The following is a 14,098-nucleotide window of genomic DNA, read 5'->3' as shown; positions in this document are numbered from 1 at the left end:
AGTGTTGGATGCTGTTTTGAGTCCTTTAGATGTATTAAGCTAACAACAACCCTAGGAGGTAGTATTATTAATATGCGCGTTTTATAGATGGGGAAACCAAAGCCCAGAGAGTGTAGGTAGCAGGGCCCTGGTCACATAGGCAGAGAGCAGTATGACTGAACATGTTAGCTTCTGATTTATTTAATCCTCATAAAAACCCTATGAGTGAGAAAAGGAGTTAAGTGTTGTTAGGGAGTTACTTGTATTTGTTGCCTTTTAAAACCTTCATCCCCTCCAGCAGAGGTACGGGCCATTATCATCTCCATCTTATATGACATGCTGGGAGGCTCAGAGAGGTACAGCAACTTGCCCAGGTCTACGCAGCCAAGAGGGCAGGACTCAAACAGGAACCCAGCCTGCTCTGACCCCAGAGTCTGTGCGTTCCTCCTGTTGGCTCCTCAGGTGGCTGAGAGTTTGCAAAGAGCCCAGCCCATCCTACCTAGAGCAACCTGAGGGCAGGCCTGTGCTGATCCATCCCAGGGTCCAGTGCACAGCTTGTCCTGGCCCTGGGAGAGCCCACTCTTCCCTGCTGCCTTCCTAGAGCTGTGGAGAACCCACCAGGGGGACATGGACTTGTAAAGAAAAACTGGAATAATGAATGTGGAAAGGGCCAAATCCTAGCTAGGCTACTTACTTAATTACCTTGAATCTTGTTGGCTACGTGTCTCTGCTCTGCATAGTTACTTAACCTCTCTGGACATCAGTTGCCTCATTTGTAAGATGGGGACGATGATAACACCTACCTGATAGGCGCTATAAACTTTCAATGAGATTATGATTGCAAAGTGCTTGGCACAGAATAGGTGATCAGTAAGTGTTTAATTAATGAATGAATTGATGAGTCAATAGATAAACCCCAGGGACAGGGGTTGGATCTCATCCACAGATGATGTGCTGGCTAAGGGCTCAGTCTCCGGAACCAGACTATCTGGGTTCATAGTCTGGCTTCCCTCCTATCTAGATGTGTGACCTTGAGCATGTTACTCAAATCCTCTGTGCCTCACTCCCCTCGTGTAAAATGGGCTAATAAGAGTACTAGCCTCATAGGATTGTTTTGAGGATTAAATGAGATAATACATGTCAAGTGCTTAGAACAGTGCCTGGCACATGGTAAATGCACAATAAAACTAAGCCACCATTATTATTAACAATTGTTATTCCTGGGGTCAGTTGCTTGGGGAAGAGGACATTTCTTCTAGAGGAAGGGAACAGAGTGGGGACATGGGGTGGGACCTGTAGAAGAAGCTGCTTCTCTTGGTCTTGAACACTGCGGTGTCTCATGTCCTGGGGGAGCTCCTCAGAGCTGGGTCAGGAGCTGCCAGGTCAGGGGAGCCTGAGCAGGGCACCAGAGGGGTTATGCCAGCCTGGGGCCCACTGGTGCCACTGCAGGCCATGTGAAGCGTGGGTTATGCCTGGCAAGCCTGGGACGCTTGGCTTCCTGTGACCCTGGGATCTTTCAGGCAATCTTCACCTCCCTCAGCTGACCCTGCACTGGCCAGAGCATCAAGGGAGTCACAGAGGCTCTGGGGCCATGTGGGCTGCAGCAGGAACCTGAGTGGGGGACCCCAGGTTGGCGGGGATTTGAGGCAGATTGGGATCTGGGACAGCTGGGATGTGTGTATCTTAATGTGCAGGGCCTTGTTGGTCCAGGAGGCCAGGCCACTTGCACCACCAGTGGGTTCGGTGGGCTCCAGGATTTGGGGGCAGACCCAGGTCTTCCTCCAGCTCTGATGGGAGATGGTGCAGAGGGAGAGAGTCCAGCTCCGGGCCCCTGGCTTGGGTGCACACCCAGCCCGCTACTGCCTAGCTGAGGGTCCTTGAGCATGTCACGTGCCTGCTCTGAGCCTCAAGTTCCTTATCTGTAGAATGAGGACAGTAGTTCCCAGTGTGGGAATGAAATGAGAAGCAGCCTGGGAAGGGGTCGGCGCAGAGTGGAGGCTCAGTCCAAATGGCCTGAGGTTAGAATTACCGCGAGTTTGGAATAAGATCCAGCGTGGAGCACATTTTTTTCTCCAAAACACATCTGTAGTGTAAAACGCGATTAGGCTGCATTTCTTGAGGCGTTGCCAGGAGCCTGGTGAGGCTGGTAAAGTCCAGAGAACAGAGGCAGACCTTGGTGGGACAAGTTGGGGGTGAGGTGGTGGAAGGATGCCACCAGGGGCCACAGCAGGTGCAGCAGGGTACGGTTTGGACCCTGAGGCCAGGCTGACTTGTTCAAAACCCCTGGCTTGACCTTTCTTTGCCATGTGGCCTCTGACAGGCAACTTCCTTCACTAAGCCTCAGTTTCTCCCCCTGAAAAATGAGGATGGGGGACAGGGTCTGTCTCTCTGACTATTGGGAAGGGTAAATGAGGCCAGTGGCCCTTCCCTTGCCCCAGAGCCTGGCACGGAGACTGGCTCAGACCAGGCTGTTCATCTCAGCAACCACTGTTACTGTCTCAGGAAGAGAAAGGCTGGGGCCTCTGTCTGCTCTCTATGCTGAGGGACGCTACTCCTTGTTTATTTAGGGAATCTATAAAGCCACCCCAGTCCGTGCTGGAGGCTTCTCACCATGGTCTGGTTCACGCTCAGAGGTCTCTTCATCATCGTCTGCCCAGCTTGAGGGAAGGTGTCTGTGCCGTGTGGCTGGGGGAGCTCGGGTACCAATCGGGACTTGGAAAGCCCAGGATCAACTCGAGGCTGCAGCACTTACCCAACTGAGGCCTCAGGCCGGCCTCAGTGTCCTCATCTGTAAAATGGCCAGGAAAAATCAGTTTCTGGGTTTACTGGGGATCAGATGGGATTCGACTTGGACTGTGATATTCAGGCTGTGCGTATTGCAACACTGCAGTCGGATGCACAGGACCAGGTTGGCAGTCCAGGATTTGGTCCCGTAGACCAGGGTTCAAATTAGTGATTCGCCTTCTTACTTGCCCTGTGACTTGCCCTAATGTCTCAGAGCGATGGGGACTCAGTGACAGGCTAAACTCTCGTGAAACAAGGACCATTAATTCTATCAGCGGTATAGATATAGAAAGATAAATACCCTCTTTTCTCTCGCACTCCTCCCCCCAACAATTTCTGGTCCCTGCTTGCTCTGCCCCCAATTGTCCCATAACTGGGTGAAATCTCACGAGGGCTCTTTAAAACTCAGTCCCACAACCATTGCAGGAGCACCCGTTCTGCGCCAGGCCTAGGGTCGCACCCTTGCTGGCTGGAGAGAATCAGGCAGTACAGGTGAGAGGGGAGGAGCTGGGACCCGAGCCAGCAGAGGTGGGTGACTGGGAGGTGGTGGCCCTGAGAGCTGGTGCCGCTGGACTGGCCGTGGAAGCCCAGCACCCGGGAGCGCTGGCCAGTTCACCGAGCCATTTCCCTTCATGGCCTCTTCGCCGTTTTCACTGATGGAGAAACTGAAGCTCAGAGAGGGGAAGGATTTGCCCGTGTCACACAGCTGGACTCAGGGGACTCGTGCCTGTTGTGGGACCCCTACAGTCGGGTCCTCCATCTCACTGACCCCTCACCTGCAGAAGGAAGAGGCTCCTTAGACCAAGAGAAAGGAGACCGTGAGAGGAGGCGAGCATGTGGAGAAAGCCCACATTATCCTCCATCCTCCCAGAGTGGTTAAGGGTGGGAGCCCTGGGGGCAGAGTGCCTGGGTTCGAATCCCAGCTCGGGTACTCACTGCCTGTGACCTTGGGCTAGCCACTCCACCTCTCTGTGCCTCAGGTTCTATTTCTGTGAAATGAGGCAAATGATAGGAACTCCCTGAGAGGTCTGTGAGGAAGGAATGAGCTGATAGGCCTGAAGCATTTACAGGGGTGTCTGGCAATAGTTAGTTCTCAAGAAACACATGCCCCACGGGCAGCCACGGTTACAGGTTCTAACTCCTGCTTTGAAATGCCTCATAAGCTTCTGTTTGCATTCTTTGAGTCTGAAATACACTTCGAAGCATCTATCCTGAGGATGTAATCCCAGACGGATAGGGACTAAGCTAAGAAATGCCCAGAGTTCTTCAGTACACACTGCGTACACCAGCATGAATTCACAAACATCTCCTACTGCAGGTAATGTTTAGTAAACAGGTGTCACTCACAGAACCTTACAGAGCTCCTGGCCATGATGCTTCTGAAGAGTTTGGAGTCACAGGAGAGAAAGCTTACATCATAATGTTAAATGAGAAAGGCTGAACAATGTGTATAAAAACAAGGTGAAAGGAAATGCATCAAAACATGACAAGTCATTTTCTCTGAGTAATAAGGAATATGGGTGGTTTTTTCCCCTTCTATCTGTGGGCAATTTTTAAATGTTCTGTAATGAGCATGTACAAAACTTTTCTAATGGTAAAGAACTCAATAGACTACTTTTCAAAGATAGAGTTTTATCTAGTAGCTGAACCACTGCCTGACAGGTCCTTAGCATTTTGGCATGGATTGGATTGTCAGTTTTCAAGCAATGAGTTGAACACTGTGGGAGGGGAGCGTGACAGGTAGTGCTTAGTTCATGCATATTTACTAAGTCCCAGCCCTGGGTCAGCTTCAGAGTGTGCAAAGTGTGCAAGGGAAGTGGGCCTTGGGGGAGGGCCCAGGCACAGCTTGAAGTCCCCTTGATACCAAGCTGGCAGGAGGTACCAAAAAATATTCTGGGAACATTGCTGTCTTCATGATTTTGCCATATCCAAATGTTGCCTGTACTATCACTCACTTCAGAGTTTTAAAAAAATTGGTTCACCTAAAAAATACTCAGAAAACTGTAAAACATTATTGAGAGGAATCCAAAAACTAAATGGAATGATATATCACATTCATGAATTGAAGATCCCGTATTTTAAAGAAGTCAATTCACCGCAAACCAATTTATAGATTCAATGCATACAGCCCTAATCAAAATCCTAACAGGCGTGTGCGTGTGTGTGTGTGTGTGTGTGTATGTAGTATGTATTATAACTTGGAAAACAGTTTGTAAAACCTGTGTGGAAACACAAAGGGTGAAGGATAGCCATTTTTTGAAAAAGACATTTTTTGATAAAAAGGAACAAAGTAGAAGGATTTGCTCTACTGGATGCCAATACCTATTATATAGCTAAGTAACTAAGATAGTGTGGTATTGGTACAGGATAGACAAATAGACCAACGGAAGAGAGACAGATGCCAGACATAAATGGACTCATGTTTTTTGACAAATGTGACATTACCAAGTAGTGGGGGAAAAGGAACATCTTTTCAATGACTAGTGCTGTGCCAATTGGATACCTATATAGGAAAAAAAAGAAACTTGATCCCTACTTCACACCACTCACAACATCAATTTCAGGGGAATTATAGATCTACATGTTACAGGCAAAACAGTAAAACTTCTAGACAGTAACGTAAGAGAATGTCTCGATGACCTCAAAGTGATAGAAAAATTCTTTAACAAGACACAGAAAGTACTGACCATAAAAATGGATTGATAAAATTGACTACACTAGAAGTTAACATTCTTTTTGTCAGAAGATATTAATGAGAAAATTAAAAGGCAAGTTACAGAGTGGGAAAAATATATCATACACATATAACCAACAAAGGACTTATTTGTTTCCAGAATAAATACAACTACAAATTGATATGAAAAAGACTAACAACTCAATACAGGAATACTTCACTTTATTGAGTTTTGTTTACTGTGCTTGACAGATACTGAATGTTTTACAAATTGAAGTTTTGTGGCAACGCTGTGTCGAGCAAATCTATCGGCACCATTTTTCCAACAGCGCTTTTTCTCACTTTGTGTCTCTGTGTCACATTTTGGTAATTCTTGCAATATTTCAAACTTTTCATTATTATTATATATATATTATATGTATTATTATATTATAGTGATCTGTGATCAAGGGTCTTTCTTGTTACTCTTATAACTGTTTGGGAGTGCCATGAACTGCTAACACTATAAGACAGAGAACTTAATTGATAAATGTCATGTGTGTTCTTACTCCTCCACTGACCAGCTGGTCCCCTGTCTCTCTCCCTCTCCTCAGACCTCCCTATTCCCTGAGACACAATAATATTGAAATTAGGCCAATTAATGACCCTACAATGGCCTCTGAGTGTTCAAGTGAAAGGAAGAGTCGTACATCTCTCACTTTAAATCAAAAGCTTGAAATGATTAAGATTAGTGAGGAAGGCATGTCAAAAGCTAAGATAGACTGAAAGCTAAGCCTCTTGGGCCAAACAGTCAGCCAAGTTGTGAATGCAAAGGAAAAGTTCTTGAAGGAAATTAAAAGTGCTAACTTCAGTGAACACATGAATGATTAGAAAGCAGAATAGCCTTCTTGCCGATATGGAGAAAGTTTTAGAGGTCTAGATAGAAGATCCGACTAGCCACAACATACCCTTAAGGCAAAGCCTAACCCAGAGCAAGGCCCTAACTCTCTTCAATTCTATGAAAGCTGAGAGAGGTGAGGAAGCTGCAGGAAAATGTTTGAAGCTAGCAGAGGTTGGTTCATTAAGTTTAAGGAAAGAAACTGTCTCTATACCATGAAAGTGCAAGGTGAAGCAACAAGTGCTGATGTAGAAGCTGCAGCAAGTTATCCAGAAGATCTAGCTAAGAGAATTCATGAAGGTGGCTACACCAAACAACAGATTTTCATGTGGACAAAACAGCCTTATATTGGAAGAAGATTCCATCTAAGACTTTCATAGCTACAGAGGAGAAGTCAATACCTGGCTTTGAAGCTTCAAAGGACAGGCTGACTTTCTTCTTAGGGGGCTAATGCAGCTGGTGACTTTAAGTTGAAGCCAATGCTAATTTACTATTCTGAAAATCCTATGGCCCTTAAGAACTATGTTCAATCTACTCTGCCTGTGCTCTATGAATGTAACAACAAAGCCTGGATGACAGCACATCTGTTTACAACATGGTTTACTGAATATTTTAAGCCCACTGCTGAGATCTGCTGCTCAGAAAAAAAGATTTGTTTAAAAATATTACTGTGCATTGACAATGCACCTGGTCACCCAAGATCTCTGATGGAGATGAACAGCGAGATTAATGTTGTTTTCATGCCTGCTAACACAATATCCATTCTGCAGCCCATGGATCAAGGAGTAATTTCGATTTTCAGGTCTTCTCATTTAAGAAATACATTTCATAAGGCTATAGCTGCCATAGATAGTGATTCTTTTGATGGATCTGGGCAAGGTCAATTGAAAACATTCTGGAAAGTGTTCACCATTCTAGATACCATTAAGAACAGTCATGATTCATGGGAAGAGGTCAAAATGTCATCATTAATAGGAGGTTGGAAGAAGTTGATTCCAACCCTCATGGATGACTTTGAGAGGTTCAAGACTTCAGTGGGGAAAGTAACTGCAGATGTGGTGGAAATAGCAAGAGAACTAGAATTAGAAGTGGAGCCTGAAGATGGGACCGAATTGCTGCAATCTCATGCTAAAATTTGAACGGATGAGGAGTTGCTTCTTCTGGATGAAGAAAGAAAGTGGTTTCCTGACATGGACTTACTCCTGGTGAAGATGCTGTGAAGATTGTTGAAATGACAGCAAAGGATTTAGAATATGACATGAACTTAGTTGATAAAGCAGTGGCAGGGCTTGAGAGGATCGATTCCAGTTTTGAAAGGAGTTCTACAGTGGGTAAAATGCCATCAAACAGCATCGCATGCTACAGAGAAGTCATTCGTGAAAGGAAGAGTCAATTGATGTGGCAAACTTCATTGTTGTCTTATTTTAAGAAATTTCCACAGCCATCCCAGCCTTCAGCAACCACCATGCTGATCAGTCAGCAGCCATCAACATGGAAGCAAGACCCTCCACCAGCAAAAGGATTACGACTCCCTGAAGGCTCAGATGATGGTTAGCATTTTTTAGCAATAAAGTATTTTTTTCATTAAGGTTTACCGTTTTTAGACCTAATCCTATTGCACACTTAATAGACTACAGTACAGTGTAAATATAAAATTGTATGCACTGGGAAACCAAAAAGTTCACGTGACTTGCTTTATTGCAATATTCTCTTTATTGAGATGGTCTGGAACCAAATCCTCAATATCTCCGAGATATGCCTGTATAAAAATGGGGGGCTTCCCTGGTGGCGCAGTGGTTGAGAGTCTGCCTGCTAATGCAGGGGACACGGGTTCGAGCCCTGGTCTGGGAAGATCCCACATGCCGCGGAGCAACTGGGCCCGTGAGCCACAACTACTGAGCCTGCGCGTCTGGAGCCTGTGCTCCGCAACAAGAGAGGCCGCGATAGTGAGAGGCCCGCGCACCGCGATGAAGAGTGGCCCCCGCTCGCCGCAACTAGAGAAAGCCCTCGCGCAGAAGCGAGGACCCAGCACAGCCAAAAATAAATATAAATAAATAAATAAATAAATAAATAAATAAATAAATAAGATTACTATTAAAAAAAAATGGGGAAAAAACCAGGCATTTCAAAATAAGAACATTCCAATGGCCAATAAATATACAAAACAGTACTGAATCTCATCGATAATCAGGGAAATGAAAAATCAAATTCACAATGAGATAACCATGGCACCCCAGCCGGATTGGCTAAAATTTAAACTTTTGACAATACCAAGAACTGGCAAGGATGTGGAGCAACAGGAACTCTCATACACTGTTGATGGGAGTGTAAAGTCATACAATCACTTTGGAAAATTATTTGATGGTATCTGTTAGAGTTAAACATACATGTACCCCTGTGATCCAGCAAAACCCTCCTAGATATAGTCCCAACAGAGACCTGTTTATGAATGTTCCTAGCAGTTTTATTCAAATAGCCCCAAACGGAGAACAACCCAAATGTCCATCAACAGTAGAATGATCAATAAATTGGGATATACTCATACAATGGAATATCATTCAGTAATGAGAATGAAGTACAGTCCACATACCAACCTGGATGATTCAGCAACATAATGTCCTGTGAAAGAAGCCAGGCACCAGAGAGTACGTACCACATGACTTTATTTATGTGATGTCGAAAAACAGGTATGTGTAGGTTATAGAAGTGTACAGAAAAGCAAGACGTGACTATCATAAAACTCAGAGTAGTGGTCAACTTTGAACAGGAGGGAGGAGTACCGTTTGGGAGCGGCCCAAAGAAGGGGCTTCTGGGGAGCGAGAAATGTCCTATTTCTTGACCTGGATGTTTGCCTTTTGATAAATTATTGAGCTGCACATTTTGGTTTTGTTGCAAGCTTTAGCCCCACACAATGTGGCTTCTCTGTGCATGTTACATTTCACAACAAAAAGTTTAAAAGAAAACAAAAACTTCCAGGGCACCAGAGGGAAGGCAATTTGAAAGAGTCCGGCTCCTGAGGGAGCATCCCTGGGGCAGGAGAGCAAGATAGTGTCAGTAAGAAACACAGAAGACATCGAAGTCTTATTTTATCTAGGCGTCAAATGCCTTACCCATCTTAGAATTAGAAATAGAATTCAAGGGAGAGAGGGGCAATGCAGAGATGTGCATTAGCATGTTTATACACTGGAAAATAAATGCATATAGTTTTCTGACTGAAAGTCAGGTGGACCTGGCTGCACTGTTCGGCAGAGATGGTCAGCTGTTCAGTTTGCTAGGTGGAGTTTTTGGGAAAATGTATGAGTGGAATCTACACATCCAAAGGTGTGATGAGATTTTATTTAAAGCACGTGTTGGGTATACAACATGCTGGAAGTTACATCCTTTGCAACTATTTACTTCTATGATGAAAACATTTAGGTGCCAGCTGAAAATGTTTGTGTGCTGTAGGTAGTTTTCAAAATTCTTTTAGGGGCTATGTGAGCCTCCAGTGTGAAGACCCCTGTATGAACAGACAAGTGGAAAGAGGCAAGCCGGGGCCTTCTAGGGGTGGTAGAGAATGGGCAGAGGCCTGGAAGGCCAGCTGCGCTGGGAAGGGGCTGGGGGAAGAAGAAGAATGGTTGTCTGGTCTGTAGGGGAGCCCTGAAGAGTCACCCCTGAGGGCCTGCAGGAGGGGGAGCAGGAAGAGGCCTAGGGACTGGGGAAGCAGAGCCCAGGAGAGCCAGCAGGAAGAAAAGGCCAGGGGCTGGGAGCCTTCCGGTGAACAGGTGGTCAAGCAGATGTAGGAGAAGAAAGCAAAGAAAGGGGGCATCCCTGGCCCCTCGTTGTGTGCGGCCACAGCTCTTGAAAAGACCCAACAAAGCAGGCCCCCTACTCTGGCAGCTGCCTTGAAAAGGCCTTGTGCCCACCCATCTGCCACCAGCTCCCATCCCCCACTAGCGCCAGGGTCTCCCAGCAACACTGGCCTTTCCTGGCCAGGGCTGGGGCAGAGGAAGGAGGTGGAAGGCCACCCAGCCACCTAGCCCTGTGCCTGGGGACAGAGACCACTGGGGGCAACTCTGTCCTTCACATCTCTCTTCGGAAAATTGTCAGTACAAAAGATAGTGGCTATAATAAAAATTGAAATTTCGAATAGTGCCAACATTGGCAGAAAGATCAAAGTGAAACTGTGCTCTCTGTAAATCTCCACTGCAGCCAGTTTGTTATGTATTCTTATTACCTCTGGTCAAATTCTCCCCAAAAGAAAATAGCTGGGTCTTTAGAGTCAGCCAGTTAGGATGTGCATCACAACTCTGCCACTGCTGTGTGATCTTGAACAAGTTCTTTACCTCTCTGAGCCTTATTTCCTCATCTGCTAAATGGAGCTAGGTTTAGTACCAGTCTCAGAATATTGATGCAATATTCTGGGTCCTCCACGGCATGAATCCCCACCCCCATCCCTCCTCCTCCAAAGTTGAAAGGGGTGGGTGTGTCCCTTGGGGAGGAGAGTGGAACACTCTGAGTACTGTCCGCAGCCCACCCACACACTCAGAGGGAGCTGAGGCCCCTGAACTAAGGAAAGTCCATTCTAGTGGATGAGACAGACAAGAAACCAGGGTGATACGTGGAATGAGGGAAAACAGATCAGTGGGATGGGTGGGTGGCAGTGGCCTTTCCAGCCAGGCAGTCAGGGAAGGCCTCTCTGAGGAGGGGACCTTTGAGGGAAGCAGGAAGGAAGCCAGGTGGACGTCTGAGGAAGGGTGCACCAGGCAGAGGGGCCTGCAAGGGCATGAGCTGGGAGGCAGCCCGGTGTGCTTGCACATGACATAGGTGCCACCTGAGGAAAGGGGGGGCTCAGAAGGACAAAGAATCTCGCTCAAGGCCACCTAGGAGCTGAGTGGCTGAGCTAAGAGATTTCAGTCCACATCTTTCTGACCCCAGAGTCTCTGACCCTGAAGCCTCCCCCAGCTGAATGCTGGCTGCCTAGCATCTCTCACTTTATCAAAAGGTCAAAGTCCTCTCTTCCCTGGAAGAGCAGGGGTGGGAGTGGGCGGGGCTTAGCGCAGGATGGTTCCCCCTCAGCCAGCCCTGGTCACAGCCCAGTGGAGCGCTCCCCACCGATCCCTCCAGGTTTCTGTCCGTCCGGTCTCTACTGCCCCTGAGCTGGACCCTGCGGGAGGAGTTCCAGGATCAGGCATCCCTCTGAACTGTCCAGCCGCTCTCGGCCACCTTGTCAGAGACTGGGATTCCTGCATAGCCCAGCTGGGGTCCTTTGGGGTCCTTGCGACCTCCTAGGACTCAGACAGCTGAGGGCACAAAGCCATCTCCGGCCTGGGCTTCCTGCCAGCGCAGGCCACTCTCTGGCCTCAGGTGCCCCAGTTGAGGACCAGGGCAATTGCTGAATATTAATGAGGAAATGAATGAATGAAGAGGGAGTGACAATGAATGAAAGGGATGCGCAAGCAGCCGGGTGGCCTGGAGAGTGCTGAGAGGCAGGAGGCTCCAGAGAGGTCAGAGAGGGGAGGAGGTCAGAGGGGGATGCCAGGAAAGGTTAGACTCAGCTGGGCCTCCTTTAACCCCAACCCCGAGGCTCATGTGCCCATCTCTGAAATGGACCCATTATGGACTCTGCGACCAGTGAGGGCCTCTCCCTCCCACTGACCCAGTTCTGGCCACTGGCCAGAGGCCATCAGATTCTGAAGGCCCCTGGCCACACTTGAACCCCACAGCACTCACGATTGCACGAGGGGAGCCTCTGGGATAAGCAGCTCTTGTTTGCGGTGCACATCCCAGCCCTGAGGGTTGGCACTTCCAGTCTCTGAGCAGCCCTCACAGTGGGCGCTACTGTCCCTGTAGTCTAGGGGCAGAAGCAGCCACTTGGACCTGGCATCCCAGCACAAGATTACACGGGGGAGTGAGAGCCAGAGTCACTCCTGGGAGTTGGACTCTGGAGGCCCTGGGTGCGCACTTGCCCCCGGGGGGGGGGCAGGCCCTCTGTGGCCGCAGATCCTTTCCCAGGCAAAGCTCATCCTGGGCAGGTCTCTGTGAATCTGTTCTGACCTTCAGCTTGACGTGGGGGTGGGAAAGGCGGGGGCTATATTTCAGGACCCATCACATGAAAACAGACTGAGGATCCCCCTATTTTTAGCAACCAAGCTGCACGTACCTGTTCCCTGCCCCCCCGCCCCACCCCACCCCACACCAGGAGCAAAAGCTCGGATAAACATTCATTCACACCAAATAATTCCTTAAATAAAGACAGCTACATTTTGGCATCCCCTGTGCTCGAAATATATGCTCCTTAGATTTTTAATATCACATGCAATCTGCATCATTTTAACCCAAGCGCATCAGCTGTTGACTGTCTTATTATGTGAGTTCCCGTTTGGGGTCTTAAGATAACAGGAACAGACTGGCGGGCTCAGTGGGTGTGGGGATCCTGGTGCTCGATCCTGGTGGTCTGTGTGAGAGGTCTGGGTTCTCCTCATCCCCCAGGGAAGGGGCTGTAATCATAGTGAGGCCTACCACCTACTGAGCTGGGCTTCCTGTATCCATTCTGCTCACAGCCGGCAGAGTTCTCACCCCGCGGCATGCCCTGGCTGAATCCCTCCTGTGGTGTCCCCTCCAGTGCATAAAAGCTCACCTCCTGACCTGCCCACAAGGCCCTCTCTGCTCTGGCTCCTGAGGACCTTTCCAGCCCATCTCCCACTAGGCTGGCCTGTGCTCGCAGTGTTCTTTAAGTACTCCGAGCTTCAGCTGGCCTCAGGGCCTTTGCACCTGCTCTTCACCCTGCCTGGAATGTTTTTTCCCCAGATCTCCTAAGTGGCTTCATCTCATCACTCAGGTCTCAGCTCAAGTGTCGTGTCCTCAGAAAAGCCCCCTAGACATTGACCATCCTGACTAGCTGGACTTAACCTTCCTGCCCCTCTTCCCTCAGGCACAAGTTATCTCAGCCTTCTATTTTACTGTCTTCAAAGACTTTCTGTAACACAGATAAGGCTACTCGTTTATCGTCTTCCTAGGAGGCCAGCAACATGAGAGCAGGAATCTCAACTGCCTTGTTCACCGCTCTATCTTCAGAGCCTATGTGACACACAGCGGGTGTTCAATAAATATCTGTTAAACCAATGAATGAACCCTCAGCAATGCTTTTGCTATTTCTCCCGTGTTACAGAAGAAGAAACTGAGACCCAGAGAGGTTAAGTGACTTGTCTAAGGTCACACAGCCTGTACACAGGGATCCCCCTGGTCCCACGAGCCCCACAGTAGGTCTGGGGTTGAGAATCCAACCTGGAGCACAAACCCTCCTTCTCTCCTCAGGGAATAAACCTTGAGGGGCATGCAGTGAAAGGCTGAGCAAAGTCTGCCTAATTAACCAGTGCAGGGGCCGCCATGCAGAGAGGATGGGCCCTTGATCACAGCCCACGGGTGACAGGACAGGAACTCCACCCATAAAGACGATTGTGTCATTCAGGCCAGCGACACTGACAAGCAGCTCACCAGAGCTTGCTCTCATCAAGTCAGGTTATTACAGGGCGTTAATGTCACCATAAAGGGCCTTGGAATGAAGGTGACTGGGGAGAGGCCTTTTTAGAAATTTCTGAGCCAACTCCCAAAACCTTTCACCAGCTTAGGGGGATGGGAGCTCATGCTTACTGGGTTCCTACTGTGTGTCAAATGTCACGCTAGGTGCTTTCCTTACATTTTCCCATCAAATCCTCCCCTCAACCGTGGGAAGCAGGCACTTTTGCCATGGTGAGCCGAAATTAAGATGCCATCCATCGTAAGATGCATTTTGATTTCCGACA

Source organism: Eschrichtius robustus, chromosome 2 (assembly GCF_028021215.1).
Source record: "Eschrichtius robustus isolate mEscRob2 chromosome 2, mEscRob2.pri, whole genome shotgun sequence".
In the NCBI taxonomy this organism is placed as follows: domain Eukaryota; kingdom Metazoa; phylum Chordata; class Mammalia; order Artiodactyla; family Eschrichtiidae; genus Eschrichtius; species Eschrichtius robustus.
Note: the sequence above shows the minus strand (reverse complement) of the source record.